Consider the following 24,631-nt stretch of genomic DNA (forward strand, 5'->3'; position numbering starts at 1 on the left):
AGGCGTTAAGCGTCTTAATTCAGGCATACGGCGAGGAAAGGTGCACATGTGACTCGCTGTAGCATAATACGACACGTCGCAATCGTTTCTTTCTGAGTAATATACATACAACGCCACATGGTGATTTTCGACTTGTGTCGTAATTTCTTAGCTTAGTTCATGTTGACATCTCTTGTTTATTTGAGCATGCCAGAAAAGAGAAACTGGCAGTGATTGGCGGCAAAGTCCGTGCAGTTTCCCCCAGTGCGATAGACGACGACTGAAAAACCCTGAGGAGCACTTATATACCGTATATTCAAAACTTGGAAAAATAACACAAGTACACCTTTAAGTATTGGTCCTTTCAAGTGCTGCAAATTGCAGTGCATACATCGACAACAACTTCTGAAATAGCGGGCTGAAAGCCAGACTCTTAAAAATACCCCATTCGCCAGGAAACGTCATGTTACAACCAGCCTGCAACATAACAGGGCGTTTACCGGTATTTTATCAGTGATCTTGGCTGGATGATCACAAAACATATAAACATATAATTCGTACCTTGGAGAAGGTGAGATAGCCTCCCTCATGACTGAGTCACACTGATTCCATCTTCTATCATAGACAGCAGCTTCTCGAAACAGGCCATGTCCATCCTAATGGAGTTCCGAAATTCTTGCGGATCATCGGGGCTCCCTTTATTAACAGTGAATATATTCCCCTGCCTTCGTCCCTCCTTTCCACCCATTGTCGAACCCAACAACGTCTGACTCTTAGTTTCCGTCGCCGTTGAGCACTAATTCTAAGATTTACTGTCACTGCCAGGGCAATATCTCCAAAAACAAGTGGATCCTCAATGTGCAATATGCTGTATAAATGTAAATTTCGAAATACATATACCTGTGTAACCAAGTGTCGTAATGTAAAATTGTTGAGTCTGTAATTCAGAACAGTACTAACTTACATAAGAGAAAAACAATTACTGAATAAATAATGGTAAAAAACAATTTCTTATTAAATAGGAACCTTGAGCTCACAGAAATAATTTGAACGTATGACGTACAAGTATATCACACAGTCGCCCTAGAGAAGCGAGCGGTAGAAAGGACGACTTAACAAGACATCAGACAGTTCTATTTTCTTTTCGCGCGTATCGTCTGCTGCTGCACACGCGTGCTAGGTATATCCAGCGTGGATGGTGTGTAAGGTCGGAAGTGAACTGGTATGCACGTTAGGGGGCTGGTGCATAGGTGTACGGTTTAGGCGCATCGTGTAATACGGGCTTGACAGAGCCTCCACCAGCTTGAACTCCTGCTGACATGCAGGGTCCATGGATTTACGAGGAGTAGGAGGAGATTAGTGTTGAACGTCCCATCGACAACGAGGCCATTAGAGAAGGAGAGCAAGCTCGGATCAGGGAAGGATTGGGAAGGAAATCGGCCGTGCCCTTTCAAAGGAACCAACCTGGCATTTCCCTGAAACTATTTAGGGAAATCACAGAAAATCTAAGTCAGGATGGCCAGAGACGGATTTGAACCATCGTCCTCCCGAATGCGATTCCAGTGCGCTAACCACTGCGCCACCCAGCTCAGTTGGATTTATGAGATTGTCTCAGTACCTGTACGGGTCCATCCACTCATACAATTTGAAACAAGACCCGTCCGACCAAGCAACATATTTCCAGTCATCAACAGTCCAATGTCGGTGTTGACGGGCCCAGGCGGGGTGTAAAGCTTTGTGTCGTGCAGTTGTCAAGGGTACAGAAGTGGGCTTTCGGCTCTGAAAGGCCATACCGATGATGTTGCGTTGAATGGTTCGCACGCTGATGCTTGTTGTGACCTAGCACTTAAATCTGCAGAAATTTGCGGAAGGACTGCGCTTCTGTCACGTTGAACGATTCTCTCCAGTCGTCGTTGTTCCCGTTCCTGCAGGATCTTTTCCCGGCCATAGCGATGTCGAAGATTTGATGTTTCAGTGGATTCCTGATATTCACTGTACACTCGTGAAATTGTCATACGGGAAAATCCCCACTTCATTGCTACCTCAGAGATGCTATGTCCCATCGCTCATGCGCCGTCTGTAACACCACGTTAAAACTCACTTGATAACCAGCCATTGTAGCAGCAGTGACCGATCTAACAACTGCAGCGGACACTTGTTGTCTTATATAGTCGTTGCCGACCGCAGCGCCGTATTTTGTTTGTCTACATACCTCTGTATTTGAGTACACGAGCCTATATCAGTTTCTTTGGCGCTTCAGTGTACGATGGGTGGGAGGTTGTGAATTTAATGCAGATTCATTTCAGCCAAGGTAATTATGTGGATCTCGTCGCACATGTTTCTGATGATATCATGCACGACTGAGTAGATTTGCATTTTGTAAGGTTTTGAATGCTAGAGATACTTGGCGCGCTTTTGCTGTGTTAGCCATTGTGGCCATGCAAGAGTATCAGCTGAATGACCAAAGCTTACATATGGCAATTTTGGTAACACGAGTCACAGTAAATAAACTGCTGTGTCATTCTGTTTATTAAATTAATCATCCATTAAATATATTACAAAATTATATACTACACACTATCACATGTTAAGTGATGAAAATCTGCTACACCCATGAACGCATAGTTTGCGATAATAATCCAGCTATATCTTAAAAACTGCATGCTTTTTTCTGGAGTGTGTATAAATGTAACGAAATGCTATGTGAACGCACACCCCCAACGCCCCCTCTCACGTGTTTGTGGCCTACTTAGACAAGATGATCATTCGATGGTCCCTTGAAGATGAAGAGAGTTAATTGAGATGGAGAGAGTAAATTATGGAATTTCTGTTCTGTAAAGAAAGTTAGAAAGATCATTCAAGATCTGTAATAAACGTTAAATATATATGAAAGGTTTTACAATTATTCATTCCCACCAAACTCACTGCCTTTTCCTATTCCCTTCATAAGATGCCTGAAGCTGTTCTAATTATAAGGATACTGAGCCCACTTAATTATGAGAGTAGTACAGCCCTTTCCACAACCATTATATTAGTATCTTTGCACTACCCACCACGTTATCTTGGAAATCCACTCATGTGCTTTTCATACAAGGTATTTGCATCCAAAAGACTTTATCTGATGACAACACTTATTTTGTTGATTAGTTCTTGATTGTCATTAATATATTTGTGTATGAATAAACAAATGACATACAGGCATCTCATGCATGTGCTTCTGAGCCAACCAGACAATAATATATACCAAGGCTGGTCTTTACTGTAAGTAATGATCACTGAAATTAATCACTAATAAATCTCAAGATTTTATAAGAGCTCATAGACAATATCAAGCAAGATAAATGATAGAGGAGCTATTCATATGATGCAGGTGACTGAAGAGCAGTAGCAATTTGTGTGGTAAGTCTAGCACAGGATTATATTATTGTGCTCAATATCTCGTAACAGTTCATTATGATAGATGCTATTCACGAAAAAATTACCTAATAGTAGTAGTAGTAGTAGTAGTAGTAGTAGTAGCGTAATACAGTTCAGGTATTTGACTTGAGAATCTAAGTACATCAGCGATATAGAGCATATTTCAGTGATAACTATATTTTTAAATTCCCATAAATAATTTTTTGTATTTTTTTTTCTTTTGTTGTTTTTATTCTTCTGATCTCCGATCTATGAGTAATTTTTGCAGCTCTCCAACGTATTCTCTTCTGAAAGATGAATTAAATCTTATGAAATGAAACTAATGTTACTAAAGGGTTTTCATGACTGAACATATAATGACGTTAAATCATAATAATAATAGCTGTTCAGATGTTCTGTACCTGGGATATAAATTGTCTGCAGTAACAATAGAAAATATTTGCTATACCAGGATCAAAACTCCATTATATTAGAAAATTTTCATTTGTGTATACAGATTCATGTTCTTTAATAGACTCTTCTTGTTTCCATACATACTGTGACTTACATACATTTCATCCTGGTTACTCTAGTCAAACTTTAGAATTTCTTACCATACCCTTCCCTCTATTACCAAATAAAATATTCCTTGATGTCTCAGGAAGTTTCCAATAAACCTATGCTTTCTTGTAGTGAAGCTGTGTGGCATAGGTATTTTCTCCCTGACTCCACACCTATTCATGCGTTAACTTTTCTGACCATCCAGTATTCAGTATTCTTTTATAACGTCATATTTCAAAAATCTCCAATCTTTTTTCTCGTATTATTTGTCATACATATTTCACTTCCACGTAGCGGTACATTCCAAATAAATGCTTTCAGAGAAGGCTTTCTAACACACTTTTATTAACTATTAATATTTTCCTCCTTTCCTGAAAGGTTTTTCTTGCTATTCCCAGAGTGAATTTTACATCCAGGTTACATGAGGCATTATTAGTTACATTATGCCCAAATAGCAAACTCATCAACTACTTCCAGTGTCTTATTTCCTAATTTGATTCCCTCAGCAGTGTCTGATTTTACTGTAGTCCGTTACTCCTGCAGTACTTCTGTTAAAGATCATCTTACAATCTCTTCTCAAGGCGTTATTCACTCTGTACAACTGATCCTCCAAACCCTTTGCCATCTCTGACAAAATTATAACGTGAATGAAAGAACTTAAAGACTTACTTATATTCCCTGAACTTTAATTTCTTTTCCGAATTTCTCCATGCTTCTCTCCATCGCTTGCACTATGTAGAGGCAGGTACCTAAGGCACTAAGCCACATGGGCGCAGTGGTTCACACAACTGCACTGTTTACCAACAGCAATTCTGTTCATGTGTTAAAGTACACTGGGATGGCAGTGAGAATTTGGATTGAGGAGGGAGGCATGCCAGGATAATCAATGCAGCCGTGTAAACTGCTGTGTCAAGGTGGTTTCATGGCTAATACACCTACCTAGTAAGCAGGAGTCCCACCTTCGATTCCCAGCCTTGGCACAAATTTTCACTTGTCACTTCAGTCTGTACATGTAAGAACAAAATCTTGTGTAATAATTACTTCACCTGCCAAAGATTATCAATTGTAAATATATGTAATGAAAGATAAATAACATTTAATTTCATAAGAGGGTAGTTGAGACATTTAAGGTTTAGTTAGGCTACTGGAGTAATTCTATATGATTAAATGCAAATTTGAATTGAGAGGCAAGACAAAAACTTATTTAAGTTATGCAAAAATTGGTCATTCATAATAAAGTGACTACCTTACTTTCAGTGATGCAGCGAACAAAGCAATTTGTTCATGATAGTTTAAATAAACAGAATTTTCATTTAAGGTATCTTTTTATTTCAAAATTTAACAGAACTTAAAAAATTATAAGAAAAAGCTCATTCAGTAGTCCCATATTTGTTGTATATCTTTCAAATATCACAGTTATGTATCTAAGGAATACTGAAACTCAACACTTTATTTTGTAATGCTAGTGGGTGGTACAACATAAAATTAGTGATACATATCTGTCTTTAACATTTATACTCTACAACAAAAATGTGCATTACGCATAATACTTTAATTTCACCATTCACACAATATATCGTAGACTTTTGTATTTTAGATAAATCTGTAAATATTTCACAGTGATATACACAAGCTATTCAACCTAAAAATCAGAACATAACCCCTTCAATAATATTTAACTGATTTGGTGACACATGGTTCTAGAAAGTAAAGACATGTGTAACATAACTGTGTTATAGAAGATTGAAATGAAAATAACGTGTTTTGTAAAGTTTCTTCCGAGTTAAGAAGTTTAACAAATAAAATTATGTAAAAACGTAGGTTATAAAACTTGTTATTACAACAAAATGTCTCAGTACGTTTCAAATTTGAATTATTAAATTTTACCTGAAGAAGCGCATGAAGGTTACTTTCACAACTTATAGAACTCAGACAAACATTCTGGATATGACTGTGCAATAACTCCAGTTGCAAGCATTACATATTAAATAGCCTGTCAGTTAAAAGGATTTACAAAATCTCAACATCAGTTATTTCCACATCGCAAAAACATAGCAAAAGAAATCACAAACTCCAGTATGTAAGATTTTTGCACACATCACATCCTAGATATAAATATGAAACTGCAACATATATTATAAGGTACCACTTCTTTATGTAGTTAGTAATGTCAGATTAGTACTGAGATTTTGTCCACAATATCTACACAAACTAACCAGAGATATTTGTAAATTATCCTTCTCAAGTTTGTCATGATGACTTGTTAACATGGCAGTCAGACCGTTATGCAAACACTAAACACATGTCTGCTTCTTTAAAACATCGCACACACACACACACACACACACACACACACACACATATACATACATAAATACGAAAATACAAATAAAATCAGGTTTAAACAATGAAACAAATATATCTAAAGAATACCAAAGACAGATTATCCTTTAAAAGCACAGATTTTTTAGTAAAGACCGCAGAGAGAGAAATAACTGTAACCACAATGTTTTAGTAATGTTTCTTGTCTAATAACTACACACTTACTTTGTTGCATTTTACAGAGAGGAAATAATGTAACCACATATTTTTGCAATATTTCTTGACCAATAATTACACAGTTATTTTGACATATTTGACAGAGAACCAATAGAATGACTGTAACCACATACTCTTTTTTAATTTTTCTTACCCCATAACTACAGAGTTGTTTTGGTACATTTTACAGAGAGAAATTATACCTACTGTAACTATATCCTTTCTTCCAATATTTCTTGTCTAATGACTACACAATAATGACAATACACACACACACACACACACACACACACACACACACACACACACATGAACTCAGGGACGATCAATTAAACAAAGTTATGAGAAGAAAGCCAAAGGACAGATTACCTATTAAGAGTACAGTTAATGTGGTAAATACCACAGAGAGTAGAGCAAAACAGCTTTAACCACGATGTTTTTTCCAACATTTGTTGCACAATAACTACATAATTATTATACTACATTCTACTGAGAAGAAATATATTGACTATAACCACATACTTTTTCAAATGTTTCTTGTCCAATAGCGACACAGTTATTTTGGTATCTTTTATGGAGAACAAATATAGTGACTGTAACCACCTACTTTTTCCAATATTTCTTGCCCAATAACTACACAATAATGATAGAGACAATTACATAATTCACACACACACACAGATATAGGCACAAACAAATATACAGGAAGAATGTGGAATGTGAAAGGAAAGATTATCCATTAAAAGAACTGTTATTTTGATACCTACTACAAAGGGCAAAATAAATGTAACCACAATATTTTTCCAATATATCTTGCCTAATAACTACATAGTTTTTCGTTCATATTACACATGGCAAAATAACACAAACCATAACGTTTTTCCCAATATTTCTTGCCTAGTAACTACACAGTCATTTTTGGTACATACTAAAGAGAGCAAATATATATACTTTAACCACATTTGTTTTCAAAATATATCTAAACTTTGGCACCAACAATGAAATAAATGTACAGAAACAATATTAAGAGAAAGATTATCAATTACCAGTACAGTTATTTTGCCACATATAACAAAGAACACATCTGTAATAACTGTAACCACATATGCACAGATGAACAGGATAGTAAGTACATAATATCACAGTAGACAGTTTAAACAATGTAGACTTACTCAGTGAAATCATGTTTTCACAAAGGAACAGATGGCAATTTATGCAGTTGTGTACTAAATCGATTTAAATAATTTTTAAAAATGTGAATAAAAATAAAATAGATTTCTCACGAAGTTAATTACAAACTAAGTTTTTCACTACAAGCATATCTCTACTAGGTCCAATGGGATGTTGCATAAATTCATTTTGTATTAAGCCAACTAAAATTTTGATTGATTAATATTAGTATAACAAACAGAACTCCAAGTATGATGAAACATGATACTCATAACATTCAGTTATTCAAACTAAGGAAACTAAATGTTAGTTTAAATCAGGTTCAGTTTAAAATGATGACTAACTACTATACTAGGAAAAACACCTTAAACTTCAACTTTGCTCTCACAGAAAAGTTACTGCGGTGCCTCCTTAAATTTTTATCAACGTAATTTCGTTCAGCAATTGTCCCAAGAATACCACATTAACAATTTTCAAGTAGAAGACTGTAGCTATCTGTTTTCTGTTCCTATAAACTAAATACCGATCGTTCATTACTCACTACTTTTCATCAATGTTTTTCACGCTATTTACAAAATCGCCATAATTTTCGGTTCATAGTTTTTACACATATATTACATCACTAAATAATAAATGGCCTCCAGATAATTGTATATATATACGTATTCTCCTTAACAAAGTGTAGTGGCAGGAGATTGTTGTAGATTTAACAAGCTTTAGTGCTTTAAACATTATTTACTACATCAAACACAAATTAATGACAAAGTAAGTAACTTTATTTGTGACCAGACATACAGCTATGTCAATTTATACTAATGTACTCGAGAGCTAAACATAACAGTCTCACCATGTGTTACTGTAAAGCAATGATATTCTAGCATTCTACTAGCAACAACGACAAAAAATGTTCTCTAACTGCGAATTAGAATTCAAAGAGCTGTAGTAAGCAGTAAAAAGATATATATGCAACTAATTTGATCTGATTAATGTTAAAATAAGTGTCACACAAGACAGTGACAGCTTTTCCTCATACTTAACCGTCTCTGCCACAATAATAAGGAACTATCACTTAAACTACTTGCAATTAAAATCTGCACCCATCTTCTTGCATGAGATGAAAAATTAATCAAATTATTAATCAATAAAAACGTAATCCCTTGTCAGTTTGTGAAACAATCTCCTGCTGAGTGTCAAAAAGTAATTAGTTTTAAGAACCAAATTTTTGAAATTTTCTTACTATTCATGTTCAAAATAACATTACAATAAATGAAAGTCAGTTATACATAAAGGTGTGTCATTTATATTTCGGAAATTTAGATTTCATACCTCAGATAATAAAAACACAAACAACATTTAAATTTAACGAGCACCGTTTTCAATGCAGACTGGAAAGGAGACATTTAAAAAAAACACAATGTCACTCATTGTCACTGGCGGTTAACAGGCTTGAAGCTTGCAGCTAAGGTTTTGTTACCCTGTCAGTTAAAAAATAACGCAATGCATTCATCGCAAGTCTCGTTACGAACTAGAAATACACCTTTTGTACAGTGGGCAAGGGAAGGAAGAAATGACTTATAGCTTATCACAAACAGATGGTGTGTGCGTAAAATTAAACTGTGCATAAGCACATTACCGGAGTCACCGCGTGCGATGTCAGGGTGATCAGTGGACATAAGAACGGCATTTGAGTTCTGTGTGAATTTCCAGCTGTCGCATTTAGATTTACAGCTATTCCTAACTAAGGGCAAGCATGACTTACTGCCGTCAAAATAAACATAAGTTATTTTATATAAAAAATGCACAACATAAACAGACATTTAATGATATGCGAACAGAGGATATGTAGGAAATAAAATTTTGCTGTAGATGAAAGAAGCGGACAGTGCTTCCCCAACCCAAGTAAAATAAAGCCTTGCAGCCAAAGATCCAACAACAGGAAATTTTGAACTGAAATTGAGACTACGGTTGATTACTATGAACGCAAGAGACGAAGTCCAGTGATTTGTACTTTAATGCCCTGGATCTGTAAGCACTCGACGCATGAACACAGGCGCTGTAAGTGTAAGAGATTACACGAAGCAACAGTCGCCTAAGTATCAGCATGAAAGTCTGAAAACTTTGTGGTTGTGGAAGACATATGAAAACAAGCCATAACGTGTAATTTGGCAGTCGGTTTATGAAGAGGTCGCGATAGTGGAACATATAATTCAGTTTCTTATGGTTGTATTTAAGTTTTAGTACTCAAACAAGGGAATCGACAAAAGGAAAAATGAACACTATAATTAAAACACTATAATTAAAAATATTATGGCCGTATCAAAGTCAACCTATTTTTGGGGAAAACGAACATGGGTTTTTACAAAAAGAAGTTTTTGTGTGAGATAGCCACCTTCAGTCATACTTATGGGCCTGTTTTATGACTGAAGGTGGCTTTCTTACCCGAAAACTTCCTTTACTCTACACTTACTGCACAAGCATTAGGAATGCATAAATAAAATTATGGATTTCGTCACTAAGCTGCTCAAGTAACCTCAGCTACATAATATCCTAAAAATGTGTAAGAACTGAAAGAGCTCATGATTCAGCGTGAAAAGATTGCAAACCGTGTAAGAAACTCAGGCAAAAGCGACATTCTGGAGTGCCACTAACATCGTTTTTTACATCAATAAGACACACTAACTGATTTCGCCTCATATAAATAAAATTCTCTAAAATCCCATAATAAGTGACAACTCGGTCAACACGAGATCTGAAGGGCAGAATTGTCAGCTACTATGGATGTGGAACGGGAAACTATTTACAATTGGGAACAACTGCTGCTGTCGTGGCTGTCTAAAGACTGAGGTGGATGAAATGTTGCAGTTGCGTGGTACAGTTGGTTATTGAGATACAGTGACAGAACAGTCTTCATGTCACGAGCAGCACGTGCCGCAGCTATTACGAAATGGAAGACTTCGTGAAGGATCGGGAACGAGATGTACATATGATGAGATAGTGTGGCTGTGGATTGAATTCAGGGAGAAGGACATAACTTATTTGACTAGCCGAATGATAATGACACTGGTGACTACTTGACTACTGCTGGCAGAACAATAGGCAGAGCGCACACAACGTTCACCAGCTGGCGAACAGCGCCGCTCGTGACTACCTACGGAAAAAAAAGCGTGGTGATGAATCGGAGAGGAGATGAGTGACGATGGGTGAAACGACGCGACAGAGTTCCGTAGGAGTAGGCACCTCTAATTGTGAATGCTGCTCATTTGGAGGATAAATATTTAATTTTTGGACTATTCCTAACACCATAACCTAACTACAAATAAACTGATGACAATCACATGGCCGAATATTACATTAAAATGCCTGAGAATAGACTTACCACTAATCTTAAAAACTAACTTTGGTAACGATAGCACTGACACAGCCTGTGTTGTTATCAAAGGTGTTTCAACATATCTGACGCTTTAATACTGATACATATGAGCCCAACTGATGGACAGAAAGGATGTAATGAACTTTGTAGCAAGGTAATCCTGTTGGTGTTCACAACGTCTCGCTTTGGCCGGAAATGGGGTGTGGCCGGCACACCTGTAAGCGAAGCTCTGAAATGCGACAGCAGAAAAAGAGGGCGAGATCAAGCAGTAAACAAAAAACCATAGCTTACAGTAGAGGAGAAGTGAGGACGTGTGGGAAGCATTTATGACTCTGTAAGGTTATCAGTGGTACTAAACTATTCAGCGGAATTGTTATGTGAGAAATTGGAGAAAGTCATTGTCATTAACTGCTAATTAGCGCTCACTAAACAGAGAAAGAGAGAGGCCGAAGAGGGGTGTAGTTCTGCCGGCACACAGAAACAGGGACTCCGGATGTCACGACGAGCTGAATGCCGCCCCTCGGGTCTTCGGTAGAGGAATCGTCGACGGCGCACTGAGTCGGAGAGCCGCTCGTTGAGCAAATTCGTTACCGTCATTTGTTTCTTCATTACACTGATTTAAGTAGACAATATTTACACGAAATGCACATGGACATCGAAAAAACACCAATTAACACCACCAACAACATTGATAAAAATTCCAATAAAGCACACAGCAGTGTTGACAGCAAGAACGCAAGTTTAGTCTACGCGAAGAAGCTTACTTATGGCAGGTAAGAGGTATTTAACACTAGAGTTGTTGCCGTTGTGAGTGTCAGCTTGTATGTACAGCGCTGGGACAAAACAACGAATGAGGACGGCGTGCAGCGGCGGCTCCTGTGGCTGCTGGCTGCCGGCTGCTACGTCGCTGCCACCACCGCCGCCACACGCCCTGTAGCTCAGCGTCACCTCTCCAGCCTCCCCCCTGTGGCTGAAATACGACGAACTTTTTGTTAGACGGTGGAATAACTATGAAAAAATGTCATGAGTAGGGGGATTTGTAACTAAGCCCCACCCCCACAGCCACCAAATAACATAATACTAAATGCATTTATATTTTTACAGACATCAATTTCCAAATTTCTCAGCCAACTTTCAGAGAAAAAGTATCACGAAAGCTAAGTGTCTCAAAAACTGGAAAGTAATTTTAGAAAATTAAAAGCTATCCTTGATCATTTTCGCTGCATCGACACATTTCTGTGCCCAGTGGTTCGTCTCCTAACACTAGAGACATCATCAGCGGCGATAAACACTCAGATACTAGTTTCAAATCTAAACAGGTTCAGCAAGTCGAACTGTTTATATATATCTACGCAATAGTCAGGTCGTAACGTCATCAGACCCCTTCTGAAGGTAGTGGAGTCGCACCGATCTGTGTCGTGGGGCTTATAGTGCTGAAGACTTACAGCTATTTGCATTATTTAGCGCTGAGGCCACAGCTGTATTGGAGCAAAAAGAATTCGAGCTCAATGATTTACTACCCTCTCCCCCACCTATTACTTTCAGTGTCATCCCTCCCCTCTCCGCCATTCATATAGGCCAATCGGGTAACGCATAAATGGTGGTATTTTCTCCTATTGCTTGAGGCATTTGGATTCCTCATCTTTATCGCTATAATTTATTAGCCAGTCAGGACTATCCTTTTCCTCATTGCTGTAATTTATCATCCTTATCACTGATACTTATTACCCTGCTGTCACCCTCCTCATCTTAATTAGGATAATTTATGTTTGACAGATATTTCATAGAACCTTCTACCTTATCACAATACTTTATTACCTCTTCCTTCCCTTCTGTCACACCACTGGGCCACTTGGATCTCGTTGAGCCTTCCGGGGTGGTCGAGCAGTTCTAGGCGCTACAGTCTGGAACTGCGCGACCGCTACGGTCGCAGGTTCGAATCCTGCCTCAGGCATGGGTGTGTGTGTTGTCCTTAGGTTAGTTAGGTTTAAGTAGTTCTACGTTCTAGGGGACTGATGACCTCAGATGTTAAGTCCCATAGTACTTAGATCCATTTGAACCATTTGATCTGGTTGAGATAAGTCCTCCTCTATGACATGACAGCAGACATGGGTCAGTCTAAAAGCGATGGGAAATTAAAGGAAAATAAAAGTAAAATAGCGTTCATATTGCATGGGACAGTCAGTCTAGTATGCCCACACTAGGAGACTGTAGCACATATATATATATGCAGTCATCTCAAGGAAACATCATCCCACTCATTTGTATAGTGCAAATGGGACAGACATCCAGTTACGTCATCAGCAGAGTCTCTCTTGTAAGAAATGAATGTATTGGTGGGCTTCATATCAAGAACGTTTTTTAGCATAACACCTTCCTGATGGAATGGAATAATGCGAATTTTTTACCCTGGAGTCTTTTTTTTTTAATATTGCAGGACAGGTATGTATGTGCACACAGTTTCATATATTAGAAGTTAGGCTTTAAGCATCAGGTGTCACTGGTTCTTTAGTAGTAATCTAACACTAAATGGATGGCACTTACTGGGGGGGGGGGGGGGGGGGAGGAAACTGCAATCTGTTTGTAACATATTTTATTATTGTTGTCTAGAGGCATTATGCTTTGTGTGTAAGGCATTAAGCATTAGCTCTAGGTGTCTAATGCACGTACGCAACCCGCTACGTTGGTACAGTTTGAGGGGTAAGTTGATTCATTTGGGAGTAATTTGATACACTTTGGGGCAAGATGACACACTTTTGGGGCAAACTGATAACAGTTTGAGAGTAATTTGGTACACTTTTAGGTGCACTTCAATTTCCCGTTAGACCTGCTTCTCCGCAATTGGTACAGCTATTCCAAAAGGAGACAGATAAAGACATAAAACGTGATATACTTATAAAAGCAAAAGGTGAATGAGAATAAGGGTAGGATTACAACGAGGAATGTGAAGATTACGATTGAGAAGATGATGATGATGATGATGATATTCACAGTTGGAAGACAGTCTCCAGTAAATCACCAGAAGATATCAACCATAATGAATTGGTGGATCTGTTAGTATTCTTTCTGTCTTCAAAGGTTGGGCGCAATAATTCCGCATTCTGTCAAGAAGTGTAGACATTCAATCCTTTGTCACCTATTCATGGTTTCACCATCCTCCAAACACTTTCCATAGATGATCATCACAGAAGCATATGAACAGCAGACTAGCTTTGCCGTTTCCAAAATGCTTGACCTGAGACGCCATAAAAATCTAGCCTTCGTCAAAGTCGCTTATGTCAGTGGATTTCTCCATTTGCACACTGCGACATCGCTACATTGATTCCCCAGCACATCAGCTGCTGAATAAGTTCAACCTACTTGTCCACTGGGTACAGTATTTTACTTGAAGCCATTGCCTACTAAATCAGTTGATGGTAGCCATTTATGAACTTCTAGTATTTTTGTTGTCATCTCACCATGGTTCCCCATTAGTCACTGCTCCTGTTATATACTTTTCTTGACGCATCGCATGCCTACAACCCCACCAAGAGTCATTCAATCTCGCGGTGGACAGCGGTCATAATGTTTTAGCTCATCAGTGTGTATTGCAGTTGGAATTTAGAATTTCACTGCTATTAACACCTGGTTTCAGCCAGCTTTTTAGTCCCTATACTATGTGGGAATTATTACTGTTTATAAGAGAGACTAGTTTTGGGGACGCTCCTGTAGTTAACTAATACTGTATTAAATTCTCTCTCTGTGTAAATAATGGGGCTGATATTCTACCCTCTCTGAAATTAAAACGTAATTTACCAGGCTTTTGGACGGATTTCTCTATCCTAAGAAACATACAGAGACACGTCATTTGTACACGTGTGGGGTGAAGCATTCTAGCCCCCCACCCCCACTCAATAGATCTGGTGTCCACAACACACAGGACGAGGCAACTAGGGTAGCAGAATACGTGTGGCTTGCAGATAAGAATTTTTTAGCTAGAGGAAACCCCCTTGGAATCAGTGGCGAATTGTCTGCCGAAACTGAAGAAAGATCAGGCACATTATTGTCAATGAATGTTCGTACTCGCACATCGGAAATTTAAAAGGTTTATATGCAATTGGTAAACTGCAGGAGTATCCATGTTGAGGTCCCAGAATTAGTATCGCTATTAGAAGTAATAGTGCCCAGACGGTATTGGAAACAGCAAGTTGGTTTAAACCAGAAATGCCGGTCGCGGTAGTCTCGCGGTTCTAGGCGCGCAGTCCGGAACCGTGCGACTGCTACGGTCGCAGGTTCGAATCCTGCCTCGGGCATGGATGTGTGTGGTGTCCTTAGGTTAGTTAGGTTTAAGTCGTTCTAAGTTCTAGGGGACTGATGACCACAGCAGTTGAGTCCCATAGTGCTCAGAGCCATTTGAACCTTTTTGAAACCAGAAATGGATAGCAACGAAATCCTAAATACAGATTCAAATATTTACCCCGCGGTGGTCTCGCGGTTCTAGGCGCTCAGTCCGGTGCCGCGCGACTGCTACGGTCGCAGGTTCGATTCCTGCCTCGGGCATGGATGTGTTTGATGTCCTTAGGTTAGTTTGGTTTAAGTAGTTCTAAGTTCTAGGGGACTGATGACCACAGATGTTAAGTCCCATAGTGCTCAGAGCCATTTACCGGAAGGATAGGTTTGTCACCTTAGTGACGATATATTTATTACATTAGAAAATTAGATAATATCTAGTGAGATTATGACGGATTCAGGGGGGAAATAATTTGGGCGATTCAAGGACCACATATGGGTCAAACATGGTAATCGGATGCTGTTATGAGCCGCCTGGGAAGAGCTGTGCAGAATAGTTTTCTGATGAAATTACTAAAATAGAAGGAGCTTGTCAGATTTAGAATTGGGGAATCATACGATTGTAACTGGTGCCAGAGACTGGAATTCTTGTGACATTAATCTAAATGTCTTGTACGATAACCATTTAGAGCAGGTAGTTAAAGAACCAACGCGTCTAGTCAATGTCTCAGACCACCTAGTAACTAATAGATCCGACCTTTCGAAGTAGTTAACGTCGACGAGGGATTCAGTGATCATAAGACTGTGATAGCATCAATGATTAAAAGAATGTTAAGAAGGGTAGGAAAATACACTAACGCAAAAAAATCGGAACACCGAAAAATAATTAATGTGGAGTACATATTTCGGGAATACATTTTCCCACCTGACATATTTAAGAGATTAACATTGCAAGCTCACAGGTTAACGTGAGCGCGAGATAAGCCATTGAGAATGTAAAATGCTGGTATATTAATAACCGGTGTAACTGCCAGAATGTTGGATGCATTGTGTTGTAAAGGCGTCGGATGTCAGTTAGTGGGATGGACTGTTGCACTAGTCGATCAACACAGGGACGGTTAATGCTGTTTATGGATGAAGCTGGAGTAGACGTCTGATGATGTCCCATAAGTACTAGATTGGAGACAGATCTGGTGATCGAGCAGACCAAGGCAACATGTCGACGTTCTGTAGAGCATGTTGGGCTACAACAGCGGTATGTGGGTGCGTATTATCCTGTTGGAAAACACCCCCCGGACTGATGTTCATGAATGGCAGCACAATAGGCCACATCAACAGACTGACTTACAAATTTGCAGTCACGATGCGTGGGATAACAACGAGAGTGCTCCTGCTATCATACGAAATCGCACCCCAGACCATAACTTCAGGCGTAGGTTCAGTACGTCTATCACACAGATAGGTTTGTTGCAGGCCCTCAAATCGCTTCCTTATAACCAAGACGCAGCCTTTACTGGCACCGACGCAGAACCAGCTTTCATCGAGAAACACAACAGATCTCCAGCCTGCCCTGCAATGAGCTCTCTCTTGACATCGCTGAAGTTGCAAATGGCAGTGGTTTGGGATCAGCAGGGCACCTGCCACGGGGCTGCCCTTAAAATAACCGATTTGTAACAGTTAGTTGTGTCACTATGGTGACAACTGCTATTGAGGATGCAGTACAGTGAGCTAAAGTTATCCGCCGAACACGACGGTCTTCCCTCTCGGTAGCGCTACGTAGCGGTCAGCATCCCGGTCTCCTTGCGACCGTACAGTCTCGTGAACACCGCTATCAGCAATCATGTACAGTGGCTACACTCCTGACACGTCTTTCTGCAGTATCGCAGATGGAATATTCAGCTTCTTGTATCTCTATTACACGACCTCAGTGATGTGTTGACAATGACGTGTTCGTCGCCTTAAAGGAATTCTTGATAAACGTCAACTCACAACACCCAGTCTGGAAGGTAACTAACGCTCACGACCTTTACGGCGTGTACTTACAGCAAACCTGATTTGCATCCTCAAAGTGGCGCTATTAGCACTACTCTTATGAGATTGGCGCAAAATCCGAATGGAAATTATCTTTCAGGTGTAGAAACAGCCCTACCAACTTCTGTATATATCGCACAACTCCTTCTTGGTGTTGCGATTTTCTCCCGTCAGCGTCTTTTTGCTCAGCAAGAGTGTCAGGAAACAAACTACAGAGTACCTGAATATTCAGCATCAAATATTCAGTTCTAAGGACGTAGATATAAAGCGCAAATGGATAAAAGTCAGAAGCATCGTTCAGTACGCATTACAGAACTATGTTCCGAGCAAGATTTTAGGAGATGGGAAAGACCCACTGTGGTTCAATAGCAGTGTTAGAAAGTTTCTGCAGAAGCAAAATGGAGCTAGATAGCTTCATTATAGATTCAAGCGAAGTCCAAACGTAGCCGACAAGTAAATGGTGAGCAAAGTGAAAAAGAGCGAAAGGAGAGTAATAAGAGAAACGTTCAATGAAGTTGAAAGTAAAATTGGTTAACGGATCTGAGTTAAAACCCTAAGAAGTTTTGGATTACATAAACTCAGCAAGTGCATCAAAATCATCTGTTTAGTCACTCAGTGACCATACTAGCACCGAAACAGAAGAGAGAAGGCCCGAATTCGGCCTTCCGAAACTGTTACTGCGAGAAATTGTAATCATAGCACAAACGCCTTAAAGGCAGATATTAAGATAGGGGGGTAGCGGAATACAAATACAACTACATTAGCTTCGTAGTGGAAAGGCATCTGCATCTGTACCATATGATTCTACAGAATTTATGCGAAAGAAGTTGCTCCCGTCCTAGTAGTTTGCTATGGAGCGCTGGAGCAATAAAGCGGACCTAATGATTGGATAAACCACAGGTTATTCTTGTTCTCAAGACGGGTCGTAGGACGGATCTACATAATTATAGGCCTATATCGTTGAAGTTAGTATGTTGTACAGTTGTGGAAAATCTTCAATGCTCCCGTTATGACATTTTTGGACGATGAAAATCTCCTCTGTAAAATCAAACAACGATTGTGCAAAGAGAGGTCTTGTGAACCTCAGCTCTCTCTGTTCTTCCACGAAATTCAGAACACTATAGACATCAGCACTCAGATTAATGCCGTGTTCTTTGACTTGGGGTAGGCATTTGACACCGTCCCGCACTGCCGTTTAGTGAAAAAAATACCAGTTTGCCGAATATTGGACCATATTTGCTACTGGATTCAAGACTTCCTTCCAGATACAACTCAATATATCGTTCTTAACGGGACAGACGTCAAAGTAATTTCAGGAGAGCCCCTAGGAAGTGTGATAGGAACGTTACTGTTTACAGCGTCAGATAGTGGTATCAGAAGTGTCCTCCACAACACACCGTATAGTGGCTTGCAGACAACAGATGAAGAGACACTGCCATCTTAATAGCGCCTGCCTGTGAATTCTGCACGCTGGTGTATTAAGAAGCGTCCTACAGTTTTCCGCCTTATAAGGGAGGTCGAGGATCTGCGTCAAAGATAGTCACAGAATCGCCCATGGCCTACTTGATACACCCTTCATAAATAAGCGATGAGGTTTGGCCGTGAGAATGTTAATTATCATCGCACAAATCTGTAACATAACTAGAGTCTACTGAGAAACAGTTTTATACGTGCTAACCTATCATTGATAATGATTAGTGGAAACGATGCTTTTTCTTTTGGCAATTTATAAAATTAATGCGACTAGATTTCAAATTCAGTAACTGGTAGTTAATTAATATCAAAGAGCGGCTGAAAAGGCCGTGGAAAGGCAAATCACATACACACATTTCCTTGCCAAACACGTTTGCCTCACATCTTATTAGTAAGTCCGAAGTCCCACAGACTAGACACTGGATGCTTACTTAATAGTTTCTATGCTCCCATTGCAATCCATCATGAAATTTCGCACATGTGTATGACTGGCATGACTTTTATTTTCAAAACAAACAAAAATATTGACTTTGAAATTTTCATCTTTTTTATAAAAATATTCAAGTGGCACACATTAAAAATTTTATAAGATGCTGGATAAAATGGTACAAATTTTAAGTTTGGAAGTCAAATAGTTTATGAAATATGACCATTTTAAAGTTTCAAAACCTGACAAAATCAAACAATTTTAGAAATTTTAAAAATTAATGACTCAGAAATGAAAGGAGCAAAAAAAATTAATTTGCGATTTTTCTTGCAGAGAACTAATGCTATCAGTATACAAAAAATTATCGAAATATAAAATGTGAAGATCCACAGCATTCGTTGATTTTATATGGACTGACGCACAACAAATGTCAAAGAAGCGCTGAAAAGACGGTAAAAAGTCTCATCACATACATGCATTCCTTTGTCAAAAACTTTAATGTTAAGATATGAGTTTATTGTCTGATTTATTTCTCCGTTGACCACAGTTTGTATTTTTTTAGTGTTTACACATCTTTTGACTTACAGATGTTAACCCTCGCAACACCAACGGGTTGCAGGGTGTGTGGGGGGGGGGGGAGAGGGGGCGGAGGGAGGGAATGGTACTTTATGTCTCTGACCACTATGGGACTTAACTTCTGAGGTCATCAGTCCCCTAGAACTTAGAACCACTTAAACCTAACTAACCTAACGACATCACACACATCCATGTGCGAGGCAGGATTCGAACCTGCGACCGTAGCGGGTCGCGCGGTTCCAGACTGTAGCGCCTAGAACCCCGCGGCCACTCCGGCCAGCTGGTACTTTATGCTCACCATTTGAAAATATTGTAATTTCGTCAGTTACTTTATATTTTAAGATTTTGAAAAAATATATTTATGGTTTTTAATCATTCTTTTACAGATTCAATGTTTTCTTTTAAATTCGTCATTTAAAGCGTCTCTAAAATTTATGTCCTAGGAATAAATATCATTTCCCCAGTGGATATTTTCAGCTTTAGGATCTCAGTTACACATCAGTATCTCATTAAATAGTATGTTGTGAGTAAAAATTAACAACAAAATACAAAATTTGCATTTTTTTTTTAATTTGTACAATGGGCAGAAAGTACCTACCTGTTGGTAGTACAACAAAATACAAAATTTGCATTTTTTTTAATTTTTACAATGGGCATAAAGTACCTCCCTGTTGGTAGTACACGTTACTGGAAGTATGTTGATGTTGCTAAGATAGTTCTAAAATATATTTTTAGTTTCTGGTCTCCCTTTACACATCAGTACGTCTTTAAAAAAAGTGTGCTGTTGGTATAAGTCAACGCCAATAACGAATTCTTTTTTCAACATTTTTTTGGTGGGCGTGGACTTAGCCCCTCCCAGCCTCTTTGGTAATGGGCATTACGGAAAATACGTTGGTATTGCTACGTTTAATAGCTAATGTTACTAAATTTAAGTAATTAATTATGTTCTAAGTCGACCACAGCTCAACTGCCGAGGTCTCGAGTTGGAGTCACTTCGTTAACAATTGAACCGCTGCATTCTAGCTTGCAGGAGGGAGTCAGAATCCTGAACCAGTCACTAGCTTCTTTGCAACTAACGACTTGGGTGGCGAGAGCAGTGGTGTAGCTAACGTAACTGACGCCCGAGCCACGATACTTTATTGGTGTCTTCGCCCCCCCCCCCCCCAACTGCTCCCGGAACGCAACGCTTTATTGGCAACACAACACTCCTCCCCCCCCCCCCCTTGACCCAGCCCGCATAATAAGAGAAACTGACTTCGAAAATTCCCTGAATTTTAATCGAATTTAGTTCCTAGTTCGATGACTGATACGCCTTAAAATTAAATGAGGTGAACTATTTCAGTGCAGTTGAACTTGGTAGTAAAGCAAGGTCATCATTTGTAGATTTAATTTTGATGTATTTGATGAAAAATGACATGTATTCACTGTTTAACTCTCCCATGTCGAATATGGTTTTCTTCTTTCCATCAACAGACTCTTTATTAATTTCTGTGGTGTGATTTGAACTGTTTATATTTTTTTGCGTAGGTGTACTGCACAGTGAACAGCAGGCTCAACACTAATTGGGACTACTTTTACCTTCTTATGATCCCTCCAGACTTGGGAAGGTGAGACGAGATTTTCTGCAGTCAGATATTGGTTCCACAACCTCAAACGCTATCCAAGAAATATATCGATGGTAGGCAGTGAAAATCTTGTAACTCCATCTGTCTGTGAAAACATTGTAATTCGAGTAACCAGTAATTCTATCATCAAAAATGTATTTGAAAGTGCATGGATTTCTCTACTCTGTCAGTAACTGGGCTTCTACACCACAGTTACATCTGTGAGAACTTTGTCTCTATCGCTTTATATATTTTTTAAGATAACGGTTTTGCTTCCCCTGTAAAATTTAGCAAAATGGAGTCACGAGGTTTGCATTGCCTGCCATCGATATTTTCAATAGGAGGAGGGGGCAAACCTTGTACATATTACATAGTATATATAGGGCAGGCTGCCACTCAGGTCCCCGCTTACATCGTCCATGGCTGCAGCTGTAAAATTTCATATTTTCCCATAATCTGACAGAAATTTCTAGACAAGAATTATTTCCACTTCATTTAGACATATAAATCAGTTACCGTGGCGGATGTTGGCGATCGAGGCATTAATTCCCATTATGACGGCCTCTAGCAGGGCACGATGTAAGAAGCTGGAGATGTGTCAGCTATAGCTCTTATGTCCGTTAGATCTGCAACACAAAAAATGCAACTTACTCATCACAATTAAGCAAGCAAGAAGATATTCTCGGAACTGAATATTTTGAAAAGTTTTTTTTTCCGAACGCAGTGTGGATCAGTAACAGTGTAAAATGACATTTGCAGTTCTGTTATGCTGCACACCAACAACGTTTTTCTAGTTCCCAGAGGAAGTGGGTGGTACTGTCAGAATCGAAGTTTAAAAGCTATTTCGCTCAGTAGCTAATGTCATGTAATTTGTTCACTGCTTTTTTCTTTCCCTCGCACTACTTGATGTGTGTGTGTGTGTGTGTGTGTGTGTGTGTTTAAAGGCGGAAGGCGGAGGGTGTGTGTGTGGGGGGGGGGGGGGGTGGAAGGGTCTGTGGCGGATCGGGTTTGGCGGGGGGGAGGGAGGAAAGGAGGGAGGTGGTAGTGAATGTGCTCACGTGTATCTCAGGGGATAATGTAGCCATTACTGTGTTTTGAGATTTATTAACTTATAGGTCACAGATATTAGCAGTGATATGTATGCATGCCCTTAAAATCGCTCCCTCCTACGTAACTTCTTAAGGGTCAAAACAACACACCGATCGATGACAGTAGCTCATCACAGCTATCAGTGTTAGTGTCTTACCTGTTTTTCTGAGTCATGGAAGATAACTTTGTAGACTACATATATACAAAATAAACAACACCCATGATTCTTCAGCCCACTGGCAATTAACAAGATGCCATGAAAGGAAGTCTTAAATAACCTACTTTTTTAACCTTGCGTAACAGATATGTGCAGTTCAAGGACTATTTTCAGTAGTGCAGCATACGTACACTGCCTCATTCACTTTTGTAGTGACCTTCAAATATTTACATTCTTTAAAAGACTGCAGAGACGGAATCATAGACAAGAGGAAATCGTAAAAGTGCACATCTGTGGAAGACATACAATTATACTATGCAGATTAACGTGATTATATTGTTAGCTTCTGTCACACCTTCGCAGACCACATCAAATTATTCTGCTAAGATAAAACAGACGAATTAGTTGATGCACTTGAGTCATCATTTTATACCGATAAAAAAAGTCTTGTAATACAGTAAACATTTTCTAAGTAACAGTTATTAATAACGTATGCAGCAACAGTAGACAATACGCCAGTACAAATGAGCATTAATGGTGGCATGAAAAGACATCAGATATCAAGAAATAAGTTAATCTTACCGTGAGATATGCAGAAACATAAATCCTGCTCTTCTTAAAGGTGGCCAAACCTACCGTAATAGAGCATTCTTTCGAAGACAGCCATCCAAGATTTTGTCTCTTTTTTTGTATGTAATTCATTTTAAGTCAACATTTAAGCAGGAACAGAATGTTGAACCTAACATTGCTGGTATGCGCTAGAAACTGGAAAAATCGATGTAACGTTTAATATTTGAAATTTCAAGATTATACATATTATCGCTAAACAGAACTCTCAAAGGTAACTATATTTTATCTGTAAGATTTCCGAGGCTCGAGATTACTTTTAATTTCATTTTTTCCAGTAAAATGGCAAACAAACATATGTCCAAAAAATTAAATGTAGGGTGCAAGCTTATCAGTAAAGCGCCTAAGAAAGTATTTTAAACACATATGTACCTTTCCAAGGTTTTAGTTTATTTCCCTAAGAGTTGTTCAGTTCGACAGTAAGGGAATATTTTATAATTACGTTATCAAATCGGCGAAAGTTACCAAAAATATCACCATTCCAGAAAACAGAATTAGTTTTGAGAGCTCTATTCAACTACACCTACATAGTTTACTTCCATCCTCCCATTTGATATTCTGAAATTGACTTCGTTTATTAAAATTCTCACTATTTTCTAAGCAATGCGGATTAAAACATATTTCTCTCAAAAAAGTTCGGCCACAATCATCTAAGAAAAAACATGTTGTACAGTAAGTTTGGTAAATCTTCTGTAGTGACTTCAAGCGACTTTGGATTCACAATTCACTTAAAAAAGAGTTTTCGGGCTTCTAGTCTTGTAAGAACGGTGATATTTCACATTTCAATAAATGTTATAATCTTCTAATTTCGTAAGAGATTAACGAGTGTAAAACTCAGTGAAATGTCTCGAAATATCAGCGCAGATATTTAGACAGAAAGCCAGGATCTCGTTACTCATTATTTCACGCAGTGTGAAATGCTGCTTGACATACAGAAGTGAGCTACTTACACGAGGCGTTGTCTGGTCCGAGGAGTCATCGCGGTCAAAGCTGAGCCAACATTGTCAGCTCGCCTGCACGAACAGCTGTGGTGGTGGTGGTGTGCGAATAATATGGCAAGGGCTTACGCTACATGGGTGTGTGGTGGCTTTCTGTGATACTTGGGAGAAGGAACTTGGTGAGTGCCGTGCGAGAGCTGTCGGCGGGAACAGCTCACCGTACGATGTGAGGAGTGGTTTGCAATGCCTGCTTGCCTGCTGTCGGCGGGAACAGCAGGAAGATACGGTGTGAGGAAGGAGGTTTGCGGTGACTGCTGTCGGCGGGAACAGCAGGAAAGTACGATGTTAGGAAGAAGGCTTGCGATGACTGCTGTCGCGGGAACAGCTGGAGGGTACGAACTGAGGAAGGAGGTTTGCGATGACTGG

At 39.1% G+C, this 24,631-nt stretch overlaps 1 long non-coding RNA gene and 1 other non-coding gene across 2 annotated transcripts; both read right to left on the bottom strand.

The window, feature by feature from the left end:
* Nucleotides 1–1,495: 1,495 nt before the first annotated feature.
* On the bottom strand, nucleotides 1,496–1,568 carry Trnaa-cgc (transfer RNA alanine (anticodon CGC)). Its single transcript has one exon. It is a non-coding gene; the product is annotated as a tRNA-Ala (tRNA).
* Nucleotides 1,569–5,242: 3,674 nt separating this feature from the next.
* LOC126297443 (uncharacterized) lies at nucleotides 5,243–24,631 on the bottom strand. Its single transcript, XR_007552523.1, has 3 exons — nucleotides 24,218–24,631; nucleotides 21,911–22,020; nucleotides 5,243–11,984 (listed from the first exon to the last, which is right to left on the bottom strand). It is a non-coding gene; the product is annotated as an uncharacterized LOC126297443 (long non-coding RNA).

The sequence above is a fragment of the Schistocerca gregaria genome, chromosome X (genome assembly GCF_023897955.1).
Source record: "Schistocerca gregaria isolate iqSchGreg1 chromosome X, iqSchGreg1.2, whole genome shotgun sequence".
NCBI classification, from domain to species: domain Eukaryota; kingdom Metazoa; phylum Arthropoda; class Insecta; order Orthoptera; family Acrididae; genus Schistocerca; species Schistocerca gregaria.